This window comes from Podarcis gaigeae (assembly GCF_964106915.1).
Source record: "Podarcis gaigeae genome assembly, chromosome: 10".
Lineage (NCBI taxonomy): Eukaryota > Metazoa > Chordata > Lepidosauria > Squamata > Lacertidae > Podarcis > Podarcis gaigeae.
In genome coordinates this window covers 13170589-13189888 of record NC_139686.1, presented here as the reverse complement: position 1 = coordinate 13189888, position 19300 = coordinate 13170589, and the positions used below count along the sequence as shown (strand labels likewise).

Sequence of the window (19300 nt, the reverse complement as noted above, 5' to 3'; positions counted from 1 at the left end):
GCACAAGTGTTATTTTTTACTTTCGCAATTTCAGAATTCGAATTGTGATTCAGCATTTCAAAGTTCTTTCTCTCATTGCTTTGAGGGATTGTTTTAAAAGCTAAAATCAAAATGTTTTACAGCAATAACATTAAGAATCATCATTTCATGAATGGTCAACATTCAAGAGGGAAATCTCTGCATTCACGTTAAGGGAAATGCAGAAATATATTAAACAAGAAACATATCATTCGGAAGTTTTGCAAAATAATTCAAGCTAGCAGAAATATTCTTTAAGTGTCCTTCTATTTTGTTCTGGGTAACAGTTACCCAGTAGGGTTGACATGTATCCTCTTTTTCCAGGACACATCCTCTTTTTCATGGGTATGTAAAATGAGAATCATCATAGTGATCCATAGTTAAAAGTAGAAGTCGGAAAATCTTTTATGCTCTTCAAAATATGGCAACCCTACCACCTGCTGCAGATTAGGGACAACATGCAAAACAGCAAAGCCTTATGGGGATATTATACATTCAAAACAGGTAGGGATGATTAGTACTATTCAGTTGAGCTCTGAGAGGTTTTGGTGGAATGCAGAATGGATTCATCTTTATATACTGTCCTTCATCCAAGGATCACAGGGGCATAAAAACACAAAAAAATACATGCAGTGGTGCCTTGGGTTAAGAACCTAATTCGTTCTGGAGGTCCGTTCTTAACATGAAACTGTTCTTAACCTGAGGTACCACTTTAGCTAATGGGGCCTCCTGCTGCCACCGCGCCGCTGCCACCATGCGATTTCTGTTCTCATCCTGAGGCAAAGTTCTTAACCCAAGGTACTATTTCTGGGTTAGCAGAGTCTGTAACCGGAAGCATCTGTAACCCGTATATTGTTTGCTTAGCCAAAGGCCTGGGAGAAGAGCAATGTTTTCACCTAGAACAGAGGTCAGCAAACTTTTTCAGCAGGAGGCCAGTCTACTATCCCTCAGACCTTGTGGGGGGGGGGGCGGACTATATTTTGAAAAAAAAAATTGAACGAATTCCTATGCCCCACAAATAACCCAGAGATGCATTTTAAATAAAAGCACACATTCTACTCATGTGAACAAATGTGATTCCCAGACCCTCCGCGGGTCAGATTGAGACGGCGATTGGGCCGCATCCGGCCCCCAGGCCTTAGGTTGTCTACCCCTAGCCTAGAACCTAAACTGCATTTGTATCCATGCTGTACCCTAATATATGCATTATTGTACACATAGCTTGACTGGATAACAATATGGTGAAATTAGGTGTCTTTAGATGTGCACTGGATCCGATTTATTCTGCAACCCTTATGTAGGTACAGTGGTACCTCGGGTTACATACGCTTCAGGTTACAGACTCCGCTAACCCAGAAATAGTGCTTCAGGTTAAGAACTTTGCTTCAGGATGAAAACAGAAATCGTGCTCCGGCGGCACGGCGGCAGCAGGAGGCTAAAGTGGCGCTTCAGGTTAAGAACAGTTTCAGGTTAAGAACAGACCTCCGGAACGAATTATGTACTTAACCCGAGGTACCACTGTACTCAGATTCTACACTTACTCAATAACTGTACATGGCTCAGCTACACAGATACATAGAATGTATACTTGTTGAACATTACATGTGAATAATTAACCAGATGTGCAACTCAACTACCTGTCCATGCAGGTACAGCAGAACCTCGTTTCTCGAACTTAATCCGTTCGACTCCTGAAACCATTCGAAAAACAAGGTGTGGCTTCCGATTGGCTGCAGGAGCTTCCTGCACTCAAGCGGAAGCTGAGTTGGACGTTCAGCTTCCGAAAAGCGTTTGAAAACCGGAACACTTACTTCTAGGTTTTTGGTGTTTGGGGGATGCTTTGTTCGTCAACTAAGCCATTAGAGAACCAAGCTACCACTGTACACAGATTGTATGCTCATCGAATGTCACGTGTTTGTGTTCCTCACGTTACCTACACTTAGGCTGGGAGTAACTTCAGACAGCTTTCTCTTTCTATTCCCGATGTTGGTAGGCAAATCCTAGGGGACGTCTTGGGCTGTTTGAATTCTGTGTCTGTGCTGGTATTATGAAATCTTGACATGGGGAAAGAGGGGGTGAGAGAAAGAGAGGGGTCAGGAGAGAAGTGCGCGAGACATGTTAGCTCTGTCAAAGCATTAGGATGCTTACCTCCTCCTTAACCGCCGAGGAGTTGTCAAGGAGTATCAGTTTTGCCGAATTAACATGTAACATGACGGGCGAGCTCCTGCTGAGCTGTCTAAATCGGGGCTTTTCCCTCCGCGCACACGTTAATCTGAAACGGTATACTTGCCGATATCTCCGCTCAGCGACGCTCCTTTCTATGCCAAGTCACAGCTTGGGATGCTAACGGAATACTTTCTCCAGTAATTTGCACTTTGATGGGATCGTAATGGCACTTGGCGGGTTGGGCAGGGGGAGTCCCAGATCTCTGGAAGAGCGGCTGCTTTTCATGAAGAAGGTCATGGATTCAGTCCCTGTCATCTCAAGGGGGGGGGGGAGAGGAAATTCTGTCTGAAATCCCGGAGATATGCTGCCAGTCTGTGTAAGCAGCATTGAGCTTGATGGGCTGGTGTCTAACTCGGACCAGGCAGTAACGAATCTGAATACCAGTTGTTGGAAACCACATGGGGGGAGGGTGCTCTTGTGCTTGAGTGCTGTTTGCAGGTTTTCCACGGGCTTCTGGTCAGCCACTGTGAGAACAGGATGCTGGACTAGATAGGTCATTGGCTTGATCCAGCAGAGCTCTTCTTATTCTCTTACCAGTGGTCTCCCCTGTAAACCTCAGCTGGTCATGCAGCAGCCAGATTACTGGCGAAGGTTCTATTCTGAACTCACCTCATCTCTGTTCTTATACAGCCACACAGGTTGCCAGTCTGTTTCCGGGCCCAACCAAAGGTCCTCACTTTAGTAATACAAGTATTGTTGTTGTTGTTTAGTCGTTTAGTCGTGTCCGACTCTTCGTGACCCCATGGACCAGAGCACAACAGGCACTCCTGTCTTCCACTGCCTCCTGCAGTTTGGTCAAACTCATGCTGGTAGCTTTGAGAACACTGTCCAACCATCTCGTCCTCTGTCGTCCCCTTCTCCTTGTGCCCTCCATCTTTCCCAACATCAGGGTCTTTTCCAGGGAGTCTTCTCTTCTCATGAGGTGGCCAAAGTATTGGAGCCTCAGCTTCAGGATCTGTCCTTCCAGTAAGCACTCAGGCCTGATTTCCTACAGAATGGAGAGGTTTGATCTTCTTACAGTCCATGGGACTCTCAAGAGTCTCCTTCAGCACCATAATTCAAAAGCATCAATTCTTCAACGATCAGACTTCTTTATGGTCCAGCTCTCACTTCCATACATCACTACTGGGAAAACCATAACTTTAACTATAAGGACCCTTGTTGGCAAAGGTGATATCTCTGCTTTTTAAGATGCTGTCTAAGTAATACAAATATAGAATCCTAAAATTGTACAGTTGGAAGGGACCACAATGGTCATCTACTCCAACCCCCTGCAGTGCAGGAAACTTTGGCCCAACATGGCGCTCAAACCCACTACACTGAGATCAAGAGTCTCATACTCTACCAACTGAGCTGTCCCAATGGCCTAATGATGATGATGATGATGATGATGATATTATTTGTACCCCACCCATCTGAATGAGTTGTCCCAGCTTCTCTGGGTAGCTTCCAACAGAATATGAAAACACAGTAAAGCATCAAATATTAAAGACTTCCCTGTACAGGGCTGTCTTCAGGTGTCTTCTGAATGTTATATAGCTGTTTATCTTCTTGACATCTGATGGGAGGGCATTTCACAGGGCAAGCACCACTACCGAGAAGGCCCTCTGCCTGGTTCCTTTTAGCTTCACGTCTCACTGTGAGCAAACTGCCAGAAGGCCCTCAGAGCTGGACCTCAGTGTCCGGTCTGAACGACGGGGGGTGGAGATGTTCCTTCAGGTATAAAAGGCCAAAGATGTTTAGGGCTTTGAAGGTCAACACCAACATTTTGAATTGTGACCGGAAACATACTGTGCTGGCAATATAGACTTAGATCTGCGGTTCTCAACCTGTGGTTCCCCAGATGTTGTTGGACTACAACTCCCATCATCCCTGAGCTCTGGCCTTGCTAGCTAGGGGTGATGGGAGTTGTAGTTCAACAACATCCCTAAGTGATGCATGTTCACATATCCCAAAAGACTATCTCCTTCCCTACAGACCTTTCAGGTGTTAAGAGTAGCAGAAGGGCATCTCTTGGTAGTTCTGCCACCCTAAGAAATTTGAGTGGTGGCAGCCCAAGAGAGGCCGTTCTGTGTGGCAGCCCCTAAACTGTTCAATTCCCTCCTCACAGAGTGCAGCCGGCACCTTCATTTTGTGGCTTTTGTCATTTACTGAACACTTACCTCGCTATGCTGGCCTCTGACAACTGGGATTTAGGACCCACCCTATTCTTCCAGCCTAAACTGCTTTGACTGATTTTAATTTTGAGCTATATTATTGTAGACCACCTATAAGTAATCCAAGAAGAAAAGCTGCAGATCAATGGGAAAACATCTGCTTTGTATACAGGGGATTCCAGCTCCAGCTCCAGGCATCTCCAGGCAGGGCTGGGGATGTCCCCTGCATGAGGAAAGCTGCTGCCGGCCAGTGCCGGCAGTATAGACTTAGATCAGTGGTTCTCAACCTGTGGGTCCCCAGATGTTGTTGGACTACAACTCCCATCATCCCTGAGCTCTGGCCTGGCTAGCTAGGAGTGATGGGAATTGTAGTTCAACAACATCTGGGGACCCACAGGTTGAGAAAGGCTGACTTAGATGTTCCAGTGTCTTGACTCAGTATACAGCAGCTTCCTATGTTCATGAATGAATGCATGAATGAATGAATGAACGATGACCAACAACACATGAATAATGCATGAGAGGGCTCTGTTGTGCTTTGTATTCTACAGGCTTATGAATCTTCCCTAGGCTGGTAATTTAAAGGGCCAGGTCTCATTTTAGAGGATACCTGCATGGCATGCAGCCCATCACGTTGAATTCAGCCTGCCAGCCACAGTATGTTTCCATGGCCAACCACGTTCTTGACCTTCTCCCCCATTTTTAAGCCCCAGGCAATCGGCATGTGCGGGAGGTTGCCTAAATTCTCTGCAGCTGACCTTACATGGATGGGTGGGCATGTTTGCCTCGATTGCTCAGGCCAGGTTTAGAAGTGTGCGTTCCGTGGGTCTTTCTGATCCGTGTGGCTGTTTCTCTGGGAGGCCATTCCATGTGTTTGTGCTCAGCAGAGATTTCTCTTTCTCTCTCAAGCACAATTCATCTTTTCAACCTAGTCTGGATGGTGAATCAGTTCATTCCAGTGCCTCTAGGGGTCAGTAATGTTTAGAAGACCCTTTGGACGATCCATCTATATCTTCTGGATTCCGTGTAGCAATTTTAGGCACCTGGGCAGGTAAGATTTGTGTGTTGTGTATGCAATCCTTTACATTTCCATACAAGGAAAAGGTGTACACACACACAGACACACACACACACATACACACACAATTAGACACTTCTTCCAATATAATTTTTTTCCCAATGGTATACCAAAAGTTAGTTTGGCTTTTGCTTTTGTTCGTCTTCTTGTTAGTTAGGATCTCGGAAGAGTAGTTTTTGCTTTAGGCTAGCTCTGCGCTACAAAACCAACTCTAATTTCAGAGAGTTTAATGGTGTCTTCTCCCAAAGGGATGGTGCAATTTGCAATTGTGGGAGGCTATTCCAGCAGAGGTCTTAAAACCATTCTTACACCTTACAGAAAACGAAGCTGGTGAGAGTCTGGGCTGTGCCACTTTAAACTGTAGGTCTGGGATGGAGAACCTGAGGTCTTCTGGTTGCCTCCCACAACCTGGTAAACTCCAGATGTTTTGGACCACCCTGACGATGGGCCATGCTGGCTGGGTTTGGTGCGAGTCTCAGTTTGCCTTCAAAGGGGCACATTTGTAGCTAGGCTCTCAAGCAGAAGTATTTTATACTCGTGGCTCTGTAGAGCTGGAAGGGACCCAAGGACTCACCATCTAGTCCAGGCTTCGTCAAACTCGGCCCTCCAGATGTTTTGAGACTACAGTTCCCATTAGCCCTGACCACTGGTCCTGCCAGCTAGAGATCATGGGAGTTGTAGGCCATAATAATAATAATAATAATAATAATAATAGTTTATTATTTATATCCAACCCATCTGGCTGGGTTTCTCCAGCCACTCTGAGTGGCTTCCAACAAAGTAATAAAATACAGTGGTCTGTTAAACATTAAAACTTCCCTAAACAGGGCTGCCTTCAGATGTCTCCTAAAAGTCTGGTAGCTGTTCTTCTCTTTGACATCTGGTGGGAGGGCGTTCCACAGGGTAGGTGCCACTACCAAGAAGGCCCTCTGTCTGGTTCCCTGTACTTTGCTTCTCGCAATGAGGGAACCGCCAGAAGGCCCTCGGCGCTGGACCTCAGCGTCCGGGCAGAATGATGGGGTGGAGACGCTCCTTCAGGTATACTGGACTGAGGCCGTTTAGGGTTTTAAAGGTCAGCACCAACACTTTGAATTGTTCTCGGAAACGTACTGGGAGCCAATGTAGGTCTTTCAAGACTGGTGTTATATGGTCTCGGTGGCCGCTCCCAGTCACCAGTCTAGTTGCCGCATTCTGGATTAGTTGTAGTTTCCGGGTCACCTTCAAATTTAGCTCCACATAGAGCGCATTGCAGTAATCCCAAAACATCTGGAGGGCTGAGTTTGAAGAAGCCTGATCTAGTCCAACCCCCTGCAATGCAGGAATCACGGCTAAAGAATCTCTCCCCAAAAGTGATGATGTACAGATGTGAAAAGGGCCATCAGAAGTATTCAAGGAGTAGGCAACAGGTAGTCCTAATACTTCTGAAGGGCATAACTACATTCATTTATATGGTTTGTGTGCTTCTGAATTCCCTGTGTATAGGAACATTAAAAAAAAAAGTCTCTTGTTATTTTTATTTTTATTTTATTAGGGGGAAAATGCACACATGGGTGCAGATCAACATTGTTGTTGTTTTTTATAAAAAAAGAATGGGTTGACATTTGGGCGCACGCGTGTGTGTGTGGCATGTCATGGAGCGACTCTGTCTGCCCATGCAAATAAGCACAGAGGCAGGGATATTGTCAGGCGGCTGCGAAATTAAGAGGTAGGTCAGGTTTAATGGAAACATCTGTCATTAACCCTTTTAACAGAGGCTGCCTGAGGGGAATCCTGGCGAATAAAAGCTGCGCTGCGTTACATCTTACCTTTAGCACCGCGGAGCCGCGGCAGAATAGTTAGCATAATGCACTTCTCCTGTTCTGGCAGCGTTTACTCTGGAGCACCGAAGGCTGCGCAGATCAAGGAGAAAAACACATGGCTCCCCACCCCCCTCTCCCTTCCATGGTTTGGCTCTCTTTGCCAGAGGTGGGGAGGGAGACCAGTCCTGAGAACGTGGATGCTTTTTTAGGCCTTCTAGGTGACCTGGTATTCTACCACGACATGGGTGTGTCCATGTGGTGGTGCAGGGCAGAGCTGGGAGAGATGTGCAGTCAGAGAGAGAGAGAGCTAATGGAAATCCCAGGGCTGCTAGACCATTTTCCAAGGCTTTCCCCGAGAATGTATAAAAGGAACTGTGTACGGCTGCCCATGGCTTCCTTACATGGAAAGGGCGGACTTCTGCGTCATGTATCCCGTCGCGATTTGTGGATTTTCCCCTCAGCTGGAAAGATCACAACCAAGTAGTGGTTTTCTTCCGCTGAAGCATGCGGAATAAGCCAGAATAGAGGTGGGCAATGTTTAAGATGTGAGTCTTAAGTGCTGGCTGTGGTGAATCTTGAACCCCACCACATCTGAGTTTGTTTTTCCCCCAGCTAAGTCCTACACAAAGTAGACCCAGGAACCTAAGTTACTCAGAGCCCACAACTTTCACAGATCTACTTTGAGTAATTGGATGAAACCCCTTGGAGTCTCATGGCATGTTTATCTGGGAATACAGTGGTACCTCGGGTTACTGACGCTTCAGGTTACAGACACTTCAGGTTACAGACTCTGCTAATCCAGAAATAGTAGCTCAGGTTAAGAACTTTGCTTCAGGATGAGAACAGAAATTGCACGGCAGTGGCATGGCGGCAGCAGGAGGCCCCATTAGCATAGCTGTCAACTTTTCCCTTTTCTTACGAGGAATCCTATTCAGAATAAGGGAATTCCCCTTAAAAAAAGGGAAACGTTGACAGCTATGCCCGTTAGCTAAAGTGCTACCTCAGGTTAAGAACAGACCTCCAGAACGAATTAAGTTCCTAACCCGAGGTACCACTGTACCCTTTCTTTTAATCAGCTGTGAATGGACTGTGTAGGTTTCTGTATTCTTTCACTAGACCTCGGTTTTACAGTAGTTTGTAAGGAGAAAATTTGAGACTTGCTCTGAGGTTTAAACAAATGACGGACCAATATTTGCATGTGAAATTCAGCTGTCTTTTGTTTCCTGTGTCCAACATGCACCCTTCCTATTCCAAGATCATGGAGGAGCCACTGCAGCGTAAGTGTTTAGAGTGTTGGACTAGGGCCTGGCAGTCCAGAGTTCAAATCCTACACACTGTGGTGACTTTGGGCCAGTCATGGCCTCTCAGCCTACCTTATCTCACAGGGTTTTTCGTGTGGTGATTATATGAGGAGCGAGAGAACCATGTGTGCCACTTTGAGCTCCTTGGAGAAAAAGCTGGGATATAAACATAACAAATGTGGCATTTCCCCCCATCTTCCTGCTCCTTCTTTACTCCACCTTTCCATGCTCCCGCCCCATAGCCTTTTGCAACCTCCAACCACACAATATCTACAAACCCATGTGATATTTTTTTTTAAATTCCTCAAACAGACCTTCCGCTTCCACTGTTCCCGCTCTGGTTTCCAGCATCCCGTGACTGATCCTTCCCCCTCCATGTTTAAAATGTTTACAAATATGTGTCCTGTTCTTTTCTAAAGAAACCTATGAGGAGGACAAAACAGAAATGATTAAAATGCTCACGGTAAATCTATCATTAGCATCCTTATCGCTTTTTTGTTTTAAGGCCAGGAATCATTATCCAGAAGCCTTAGTTCTGTTCTTGGAGCAGGTAAAGAAATCTGCTGTTGAAGTGAGTCGACGGGCGTTTTGCTTCAGTTGTACCACATCCCTCTAGGTATTTCACATCACCCACCGGTGCAGTTGCCATCTCTTGTGTCTCATTATGGACAGAGCTGGCTCTGTGTGTGTGTGTGTGTGTGTGCGCGCTCGCGCGCAGGCACACACACGTGTGTGTGATATTTTCGAGTGACATTTAAGAGTGTGGGAGCTTCCATTTGGATCCCTCTCTCTTGGCTCGCTCCTCTTCCTTCCACTCACACTCTTTTTTTCCAAGAGCAATTTCTTCTGCGAGGCTCTCTGGTTGCCAACATGGAGGAGAGCCATTGTTGGAAGTGGGGAAGGCAGCCGAGCTGGCGTCAAGCGAGGCACTGGCAGAGGGAAGGGAAACCCTTCTGTGTCAAGAGGGCTTGGCCACGGCAAGGTTCTGCAGCCCATGCCACTCTCTTTCTCTCTCTCTACGCCTTCCTGCCAACAGCCTCTGTTTGCCCTCATGCCAAGGCTTATTGGGGGAGACGGTGTGTGTTATCTTCATGGCTGCCTAATTAATAACCCAGCTGACAGTTTCCATAATAATTACCTTACCTAAAGTGAAGGGGGAAACAGAGCAAAATCCCTGTGCGTGTATTTAAATGAGACATGCTAACAACACTCTTCCTTCCCCTCCCCTCCCCTCCCCAGTCATAATCATATGCTGATTTCCAGTAGCAATCAGGGCTAGAAGTAGCCTTTTCTCTGTGTGTTTGTGCGTTGGGTTTTGCTCGCAAAACTGACGAGGCAGTTTTCTTCCAAACCTCTGCTGTCTTGACCTCACTGTAATAAAGCTCTGGCCTATGGAGGACTCCTGGAAAGAAACAGGAGGCAGGAAATGAAAGGGAAATGTATTGAGGAGGGTCCCATCATTGGGATGTCCATGGAAAGTGTCCAGAGCAGTGAGAGAGCCTGCTTCATGAAGCTCTATCAGGCTAAAGAGACGCATCCTGTGGGACAAAAATGTTCTGAAAACAACAGCAACACAAGAACCTAGGAAGCTGCCTTAGAATCAAAGAGTTAGAAGGGACCACGAGGGGCATCTAGTCCAACCCTCCTGAAATGCAGGAATCTTTTGTCCAACGTGGGTCTCGAACTCACAACCCTGAGATTAAGAGTCTCGTGCAGACTGAGCTGAGGTCAATTGGATTTCGTCTTAATTTGGGTTCTCTGAAAGTGAAGCAGAAAAGTGAGGCAGGGTATGACTACCTGCTTCAGTCAGTGATGTTTCAGTCCAGTGCTTTATTTTCCCCTTGAAAATCTTCCATTTCTTAAAGAACAATGAGTGGGTGCCAATAATAAGTACAATATTCGGCAAGTTTTTCGCTTTGCTCACTCAGTGCAAAGAAAGCAAACTAATAAAATAGAAATATACGTAAAATGAAGGAACACGGTGAATCTTAAGGCTAGGTGGGGGACCTTATACCAAGTCAGACTGTTGGTCCATCAAGCTGAGTGTTGTCCACACTGACTGGCAACAGCTTTCCGGGGTTTCAAGCTCAAGTCTTTTCTCAGCCGTCTCTGAAGGTGCTAGGAATTGTACCTGGGACCTTTTGAGTGCCCTTCCCTCAACAAATAATTAAAAAGGACCCCTGACCATTAAGTCCAGTCGTGACCGACTCTGGGGTTGCGGTGCTCATCTCACTTTATTGGCTGAGGGAGCCGGCGTACAGCTTCCGGGTCATGTGCCCAGCATGACTAAGCCGCTTCTGGTGAACCAGAGCAGAGCACGGAAACGCCATTTACCTTCCCGCCGGAGCAGTACCTATTCAAGCTGCTAGGTTGGCAGAAGCAGGGACTGAGCAACGGGAGCTCACCCCATTGTGGTTTAACCCACAGCGCCACCCATGTGTTAAATAATTAAATAACATGTTCCCTCCAGAGCAGATACATGTTTGTTTGTTGGGTTTATATCCTGCCTGCCTTCCTGAAGGAGCCCAGGGCAGCAAACATATCCATGTTTTATTAAAAAACAGAAAAGCACTCACAGAATCATAGTATTGTAGAATTGGAAGGGGCCCAGACAGGCCTGGGAGAGCTCAGTCAGTAGAGCAGGAGACTCGCAATCTCAGGGTTGTGGGTTTGAATCCCATGTAGGGCAAAAGATTCCTTTATTGCTGGGGGTTGGGCTAGATGACCCCTCATAGTCCCTGCCAACTCTACAATTCTATGATTCTATGATCTAGTGCCACCCCCGGCAATACAGGAATATGCAGTTGTCCCACACGGCCATCAAACCTACAACCTTGGCATTATCAGCACCACGCTCTAGTCAACTGAGCGAACACAGTTAAGGCATTCTAAAAACAGCTTCAGTTCAAAACATCTAGAAGCAGTTTCAGTCAAAAACATCCTATAAACAGTTACAATTAAAAAGCATGATTTCATAACATGATTCAGGCTCTGAAACTGCATCCAAGCCTGTAGAGTTTGTTATTCTGGACCAGTTATAATCTCTCAGGCATTACACACACACACACACACACACACACACACACACACACACACACAAACACCTCATTCTCTGGCTCCTCTTTTCTAGAGAAGAGCAAGGGTAGGACTGGGGGGGGGCAGGGACTTAGGCTGGATCCAAGACCTGTTCAACTTGGGGCTTATTCACACTTCTCTTTCCTCCACAGTTTAAAGCTCCATGTCTGAGCACCCTTTTCCTTCCCTGCTTTGGAGCTTTCTGCATCTAAACCTGCTCCATTTGCCCCAATAGAGCAAACATCAATCTGTGGAAAATCCAGAATTGACATTTGCTCCTCTTCAGCTTTAAAGAGCAGTTTTTTTGTGGGGAAAGCTCGGGGCAAAGAAATAATAAACATTTGGATGTGGAGCGTCAAAGCATTGACCTCCATGTGGCAAAATGTGTGGATAAGCCCTGCTGGCAACCTGGCAGAGAACATAAATTTAAAGGCTTGCTTTTCCTCTGCCAACCTTAGGAAGAGCGGCGGCAGCAACCTCAGTTCTGAACAGGGTATAGATCTGGCATAGCTTTAAGCCAGCGTCCATAGAAACTAGCCAAGTTGATCAAAGTTTTGAAAAGAGCGACGACATACATTTATTGCCCCACCCACTTTTGCCTCTAGCATGGGACTCCTGCGGGGATTGCCTTGGGCTGAAGAAAGGCCCCAGCCTTGTTCTCATGAGATAAATTGGGGCTTGACGGGCACCTTCTGTGGTTGAGAGGCCCTTAGTAGCTCTTTTCATGTTCCTTGCCTCTAGGCGAACAGTGTCAAAACACGCAGACATATAAAAAATAAGAAACTTCATCTCATAAACATACCTGAACTACCATCTGGCAACCATCCCAGCAGCCTGGTGATCTCTTTAGCTCTCCAGCATGCAGTTTTATTTTGAAAAAAGAAAAAGAGGAAGAAAATCAAGGGTCCTGGGCCGGTTTGCATGCGGCCAGATGGCTCTCCGTAGAGCATGAGCAAACTGCACCGGTGCAGTTTCCATCAGATGTATCGCAACAGATGCACGAGGATATGCCACAGTCAAGCTGTTTGTCTTCCTTAGACTCGGGGATGCGGAGAATGGCATTCAGCGAAGCAAAATGACTTAAAAGTAGGATGAACACCTGAATCTCCCAAAGGTGGTGTCCAGTGCAGGAAGTTCACATAGGAACACAGGAAGCTGCCTTATATTGAGTCAGATTACATTGGTCCACATAGCTCAGTCTTGTCTCACGCTAAATTCAACCTGTGCCTGTGTGTGAGTGTGTAGAGCTAGCTAGCTAGCTAGATATTCCTATATACATAAAAAAAGTCAGGCTGTCAACAGTTAGCTGCCACTGGAGAATTTGTAGTGCCGCATCACAAACCTCTGGATTTACATGAAATGTGGGTAAAACCTCAGTGCCTAGGGCTTGCCGATCGCATGGTCAGTGGTTCGAATCCCCGCGGCGGGGTGCGCTCCCGTTGCTCGGTCCCAGCGCCTGCCAACCTAGCAGTTCGAAAGCACCCCCGGGTGCAAGTAGATAAATAGGGACCGCTTACTAGCGGGAAGGTAAACGGCATTTCCGTGTGCTGCGCTGGCTCACCAGAGCAGCTTCGTCACGCTGGCCACGTGACCCGGAAGTGTCTTCGGACAGCGCTGGCTCCCGGCCTATAGAGTGAGATGAGCGCACAACCCTAGAGTCTGTCAAGACTGGCCCGTACGGACAGGGGTACCTTTACCTTTACTAAGGCAGAGAGAGAGGGAAAGATGGGGGGGCGTAAAGGGAGGCGGTTTCGCGAGGTGGGGCAGCTGGAGTTGGCAAGCAACACAAGCAGAGGGGGCAGCCATGTGTGTGTGTGTATCACAACAACAACAAATCTTTCTTGACTATCTCCAGGGGGGTTTGTGGGGGTGGGAAACACCTAAAGGATAGTTGTTCTTGAAAAAAATATTTTTATATATGCTTAAAACAAGCTGGATTAATTTCAACAAAATGCTTTGCAACATCTGTATACCCTCCAACATTTCTCCGATGAAAATAGGGACAGCCTATTTCATCATCATCATCATCATCATCATCATCGTCATCGTCATCGTCATCGTCATCGTCATCATCATCATCATCTGCCCCACTATCCACTCTGAGCAGCTTTCAACATATATAAAAACATAATAAAACATTTAAAACTTTCCTATACAGTCCTACCTCGGGTTGAAGTAGCTTCGGGATGAATATTTTTAGGTTGCGCTCCGCGGTGACCCGGAAGCAACGGAGTGCGTTACTTCTGGGTTTTGCCATTCGCGCATGCGCAGGTGCTCAAAATGACATCATGTACATGCGCGGAAGCGGCAAAACGTGACCTGTGCATGCAAAGTCGTGCAGTCGCATGTTACGTTCACTTCAGGATGCGAACGGGGCTCTGGAACGGATCCCGTTCGCATCCAGAGGTACTACTGTACAGGGCTGCTTTCAGATGTCTTCTAAAAGTTGTATAGTTATTTATCTCCTTGACTTGACCTTTACATAATTCCATGCCCTCCAACATTTCTCTGGTGAAAACAGGGACATCCTAAGGAAAAGCAGAAACCGGGACAGCTTCTGTAAATCCGGGACTGTCCCTGGAAAATAGAGACACTTGGTGGGTTTAATTCATCTCCCCTCCCTTACTTGGCTTCATCTCTCCCCCCTTACCTGAAAGCAAAACCCATTGAATTCAATGGGAAACTACTGAGAAAACATATATAGGATTTTGCTGTCAGAGCTACTACACCACACATTGCTTTTTCCTAACCGTGGCAACTTTACAGCTGTGAGAGAAGGCTCTTTCATTGCGTCTTTGCTACTCCCCTCTTACTGCCACCTCCACGTCCTGACGCTCCCCATTGCTTTCTCTTCCTTTCTTCCTGCTGCTCTTAAATGTGCCTATTACCCTCCGGCTTTGACCTTAGGTAGCTGTGAGCACCAAGCCATGTTATTCAGAGCGAAGTAACACCAGTAGCCAGGAAGGAACAATGTCGTTCAAGCCAGATAAAATAAATCTCGCATTTCCTGTTAGGAGACTGGGCCAAAAAGCAACGATGAGACTCGGGGAATGAGCCACTTGCGCTTCAAAACAGAGCGAACAAGTGGCGCGCACGGGACAGACATGACCGCAACCCGTGCTTGAAAACACCAAATGAAAACAAACTCGCTGTAGTGACAGGGAAGAAGTCATGAGGAGAAACCAAAAAATTCATAACACGGGGAGCTTTGCCAGGCTTGAAACTCAGAACGTAGCATGTGCCACACACACACAAATAAATAAATCCTGGCTTTCCTCCCGTCAAAGAGCACTGCTGTTTGTAAGCTTGTCTACAAAATAAGGTAATGGGGAAATGCTTAGGAACTACAGCAGGCTGCCATATACTGAGTCAGGTTCAGTAGTCCATCTAGCTTCATATGGTTGACACTGACTGGCAGTGGCTTGCCGAGGTTTACAGACAGGGATTTTCCCTCAGCCTTATCTGGAGATGCTGGGGATTGAACCTAGGACCTTCTGCTTGCAAAGCAGATGCTCTACCACCAGGCTATGGCCCTTCCTTTTATTTTTGTGTGTGGAAATGCTACAGAGGTGCTATGAATGTTTGACAGTGGAACAGTCTCCCCCGGGAGGTTGTGGACTCTCCTTGCTTAGAGGTTTTTAATTTTTTTAAAAAAAGATTTTTATTGAAGTTTCAGAGATTTATATAAAAACAAAACAAAACAAAAATACAAACAAACAAAAATAACAAAAAACAAGTGTAATTTCAATCCCTTATTTTCTTATAACTTACTTCCCCGACTTCCTCATACCTCCCCTTTCTGTATTCCAATTTCTAATTTATTAATTCAGCAAATCCTTTCCCTTATTTTTCATTTAATTTTTAACCTTTCTTTTCATTTTACTTATCCATTACCGGTGGAAACCACGTAATTTCTAAACCAACGTCATTCTAACATTCATTAATTTTGCAATGTTTCTTAAGATACTTGCTTAGAGGTTTTTAAGCTAGGGTTACCAGATGTCCATGGTTTCTGGGGACAGTCCCCGGCTTTGCAAATCTGTTCCCGAACAAATTCTGTCCCCAGATTTGCAAATCTGTCCCCGGGAGACGTGGCAGCGGCAGCCTCAGCAGCCCAGAGCCAGCCTGGTAGAGCAGTTGGCTCTGGCTGGCTTCAGGAGCTGCTCGCTGCCATGGAGCCCGCCATTTTGCCTCTCCGGAAGTCCCCATATGATGTGTCTTGTGCGCAACCCATCATATGGGGACTTCTGAGGAGGAAAAATGGCAGGTGCCATGGCAGCAAGCAGCTCCTGAAGTAAGCCAGAGCCAACTGTGCTACCAGGCTGGCTCCGGGCTGCTGACTGCCGCCGCCACTGCCAGAGCGGAACCGGGAATGTCCAGCAGTACAGATCTCCTGCCCCCTTTCCCCTTTGTTTTGACTGATGGGGGAGGCTTGGGAGCCACGGGCAGGCGGCTGTTGCCCAGTTTTTTTAAAAAAAACTCTGCGCATTTATGTTTCACAGGGTGCAAAAGAAGGGCTTTGCACGTTTATACAATATGCATGTGTCAGGGAACTGCCATCGGAGGGACAGGTGGTGGAGAGGCTCCAGGAGAATAGGAGAGACTCTACAGCAGAAGAAGGAACCAGTAGGGGGAGAGCAGGAGTTCCAGCGGAAAGGGAATCGGGGGAGAGGCTCTGGGATACTTCTAGTGAGAACAGTGAGGAGGTAACAAGACCCCCTTTAGCAACCCCCACCCCTCGCCGGAAGCTGTCACGCAGAGAGTCCAGGAGGCGCATGTCCGTCAAACAACTTTTATGTTGGAGTAAGTTCCGTAGACGCCCACTGTCGGATTCTACCAGCGACTGACGGAGTCATGCTTTGGGGGCTCCGTTAGTGCCTAGGTTTGGGTGACCAGCCAAACCCCAGAGGAATCAAGCTTTTACACACAAGCAGCTCATTATCCCATCATAGCATGTGTTCTTGGGCCCAGGGTCTTTTGCCTCACCATCCCCACTACTGACTCCCTGTTGCTACTCAGCTTCAAAAAAGGAAAGAAAAAGAAAAGTGTCCCCAGATTCATTGGGAAAAATCTGGTAACCATATTTTAAGCAGAGGTTGGATGGCCATCTGCCATGGATGCTTTAGTTGAGATTCCTGCTTTGCTGGGGGTTGGACTAGATGACCCTCGGGGTCCCTACCAATTCTACAATTCTATGATGATAGAGCGTTCCATGTGGCCTTCTGAGCAAACCGTAAGCTAGCCTGTTGCCCATGCTGAAGTATAATTGAGCTGCCAATCTGTTCACCTTCTGTAGATGGATTAGGAGGCTGAGGCATGTTATTCCTCACAACAGACAGCCAAATGTCTTGTGTTGCCCTTGGGGTGGGGAGTGACGCTTGCTTATTGGAAGGGTTGGCTTACCCATGTAGCTTCCTGACAACACCGAGGTAGTAATTGGGATTCCTTGCCTTGGCTCCTGTGCAAACTGCTCTTGGATCATGTTCAGTTTTCTGAGAAGCAAATTGGAGATGGTGCCCCAGGCATTGCAATAATAATACTCAAGCACAGTAGTTCGTTTCATCTTCAAAGCGCTGTACAAACACCAACTAATTAGAATTGTGTGTGTGTTTTTCCCCCTTCCCCTTCGTCTTCTAAAGACTTAGCAAAATAGTAGGATGAAGACGAGCTCTGGCTGTGAATTATTCAGATGTCGAAAATGCTTTTTAGTAAGTCCTTCGCAGGAAGTTGTTTAGGAAACCTGGTAACTCCAGAGTGCCAGAGAGAGTCTTCTTGTGATTTGAAAACTGGCCAAGAGATGACAATGGAGTGAAAATTTGGGGGCGGCCAACTCAAGTGCAAGGTGAGCTGGCAGGTAGAATGTGCTGCAGACTCCAAGGTCCAAACACATGCATGAAAGCAAAGATCAGTTTATACAGCCAGTGGAATCAAGTGGTGAAACTTTTGCTGGACTGCGGAAGAGATGACTTGGCATTCTTGCTGGAGACAATTTTGAGAGGCACATTTAGGTGATGTTTGGGGAGAGTGAAACGTTAGGCAAATCACTGGTGGTTCAGATACTGTACTCTGAACAGGTTGTGACTAGGGTGTGTGTGCATCATTTTCAGTTGCTCCCAGCTTCTCATTTTTCCAGTTCGTTCTCCACATTGGCCTGTGAATTCCTTTCTTTTGTTAAAGTCCTCATGAAAATTCATCAGAGGTTAAGTGCAAATTTCACCTAATATAAATATGCACTTTTGCCTGGTATACACATTTTTTTTGCAACTGTCCAACATTTCTCCGATGAAAATAGACATGTCCTAAGGAAAAGCAGGACATTCTGGGATCAAATCAGAAACTGGGATGGCTTCTGTAAATCCGGGACTGTCCCTGGAAAATAGGGACACTTGGAGACTTTGCCATGAGACTCTGGGAAGCACACCAATTAGGTGCAAGTTGTGGTCTCATAGGAAGTAATGAATATTGGCCTTCAGTGGGCTGGAACTCACACCCAGTGAAAGTCAAGTTTGCAAGACTGACTTAGTGGTTCTTTGATTGCTTCTGGACTTCAGGAAACCACTTGACTTGGTTGACCTTTCATGCGATCAACTGGTTGGGATCAACATACTGGTCTAGAAAACATGATATCTACAGAAGCTGGAGCCTCAGGGCCTTCCTTCCTTCCTTCCTTCCTTCCTTCCTTCCTTCCTTCCTTCCTTCCTTTTTTCCTAAATTAACCACTTTGGGTTTATTTAATTTAACAACAATGACAATCCAGTTCGTGAGATCCCAATGATCTTTGTTTAGTGATAGCTTATTAATTCAGCTCTAACAGACCACATGTATTAAAGAGCGAAATATTCCCCCATCAGCTACATTTTCCAGGAATTTCCATTTTTACCTTTTGGATGCTAGTGGCTCATGGAGTCTAACTCAGGAATTTTGGAATTTCCACACAAGAACAATGCAGTTTTGCTAGGATCTTCTGACATTTGCATTTGTCATTAGAAGCTACCTCATCCAAAGGAAATATGTGTGTGACCTTTATAATGCTGTTTCTTGATGCTAAATAGGACACCCTTTTGCAGTGAAGCATCAAGTGAGATCTGTGTAAATGGTCAAATCGTTTCACCATTGGAAGATATATGAAATATGGTGTGATTTGGGAACAGAGTGACAATGGTGTGCTTGAGTTAACCAGGATGACTTCTGTAAATCTAGGACTGTCCCGGAAAAATAGGGACACTTGGAGGGTCTGTAAACCTATGGTGCAGATGTGACCACAGTGTTCCCTGTGAGTTCAAAATTCACAAGGTGGGACTTACGGATGCAAAGCAGTTCCCTATGTTGAGAATTTGCAAGTGAGGCAAAAAGGCAAAATAATAATAATAAAAAATTAAAAGTGGATGCCAAGGAAGGCACAGCCCCATTAATCTTTGATATCCTGGTATAAGAAGCTCCACAAAATTCCAAGGTAATATTATTATTCTAGGGACGTGGGTGGCACTGTGGGTTAAACCACAGAGCCTAGGACTTGCCGATCAGACGGTCGGCGGTTCGAATCCCCACAACGGGGTGAGCTCCCGTTGCTCGGTCCCTGCTCCTGCCAACCTAGCAGTTCGAAAGCATGTCAAAAGTGCAAGTAGATAAATAGGTACCGCTCCGGCG

The 19300-nt window shown here is 46.3% G+C and overlaps 1 protein-coding gene across 8 annotated transcripts in view; it reads left to right on the top strand.

The window, feature by feature from the left end:
- The window catches only part of SOX5 (SRY-box transcription factor 5), a 769299-nt gene that overhangs the window by 275499 nt on the left and 474500 nt on the right, over positions 1-19300 (top strand). The gene's annotated exons all lie outside the window — the stretch shown is intronic.